Consider the following 1,808-nt stretch of genomic DNA (forward strand, 5'->3'; position numbering starts at 1 on the left):
CTTTTGTTTCCTGAATTTTACCATATTAAGGGGGTCATTTTTCAAATGGCGATGGGCCGGTATTGCGACTTTAACATTTAAATGAGGGAAAGGGGCGGAGTAAAAAAAATGTTATGCCAATACGAGTGCCAGAAGCACTGGAAATAACATCACCTTTTGCAGTGGCGCTATGGGGGCGATAGTGTGCGGCAACGCGATGTGGCCAGCTGCACACTATCACCCCCCCACCACTTTTCTGATTGCACGTCATTATGCCGCTATATTTATAGTGGAAGGATAAATCGTATGGTTAACTTTTTTGTTTTCCATTCTAGCATGGTAGGCTTTGCCTTCTTTTGTAAAGATTTTAGGTGCAGACATGGAGCAGAACCCGTTTGTATCCTCTGCATCCGCTCTTCATTCCTTTGCTAAGATTCTTTTTCGCTCTGTGTTCTAAACAAAACTGTTCACGTTTGTTTTGCTCTTGTTCCTGCCTCAGAAATGTCACTTATTTGATGTAACAATTTTTGTTATATAAATCTAATTTTAGTTCCATTGCATCTGTCATTCAGTCTACATTCACAGTTGCTCACTGTATGCAAACTTGTGAGTGCACACACAATTTTTCTGGTTAAATTTTCTCATATTCTAGTGTGATGCCTACATTCCTTGTAGAAAAATACTGTTTTTCTGTACTTGCTTTTTATGAAAATGAAAGCTGTGTGTAAGTTTTGCCATAGGATTCAGTTTCTATGTAATCACTTTTGACAGTCTGCAGTGATGTTTCGCCTATCCAGATAGCAGAGCTTATGCTGGTATTGAATAACACTGCAGTGTTCAGGCAGGCCATGAAAGTTGGCTAGGCTTGTTCTACTTTATGTAAAACTAGCTCTTTGGTACACAAAGGGATAAGTTACATGTACAAGAACATTTAAAGTACAATCTTCTGAGGTACAAAAATTACAACATATATTTACAGCCAGTGCTGTAAAACCCTGCAAAAAAAAGTAAAAAAACCCCCAAAAACCAAAACAACCTTTCAACTGGTATTAGATCTATTGTAGTGTGTGTTTTGGTATGGGCATGGAAAGCCACAATTTCAATACAGTAAATCTCTTGTACCAAAACTACAATATCGTCAACACTTAAATACTAACAGCCCTACTTATGAAAAGGCAACGCTGTAATTATTACACCAGGCCCTATAACTTCAATACACCTTCTATTAGGAAAACAGAAACTTACAAACTAGCAGAATACATCAGCTCAGTCACACATGCAAAATACAAACAGACCCTGTCCAGAATCAGAATAAAGTGACCATAAAGAAGTAATACAAATGTGCAGACAAAAACTGAATTGTAAACTGCAACAAGCCAGACTATGTATGCAGTGCAACAATATAAAACCAAAGCTTTACAACTCCTCAGGATAGCCAAAGGTAGGTCCTAGAAGGATGTCTGTCAGGCTTCCATAGGCTCTGCTTTGTGTGAAGTAAACTATAACAGCTGGAGCTGTAGAGAGAGTCTGGGCTGGATTCACAGGGGCAGCAACTGGATCTGGAACTGGACAGACAGTGGGCAATGGATTTACGGGTAAAAGGACTGTATTTGCTGGAACTGGAGGGCTAGGAATGGAATTGGAATCGCTGGAACAGCTGGGGCTAGAACGGCCCAAAGCAAAGCTGCTGAAACTACTGGAGCCAGATTCACTGGTACAGGAATTGGATTCACCGATACAAGGAGCAGGTTTGGCGTGTGACAAGCAAACACAATTTTCCAGAGTTTCCACATTTCTCACAAAACATACCCTATAGTCCCAAAACTATC

This window comes from Rhinatrema bivittatum, chromosome 3 (assembly GCF_901001135.1).
Source record: "Rhinatrema bivittatum chromosome 3, aRhiBiv1.1, whole genome shotgun sequence".
Lineage (NCBI taxonomy): Eukaryota > Metazoa > Chordata > Amphibia > Gymnophiona > Rhinatrematidae > Rhinatrema > Rhinatrema bivittatum.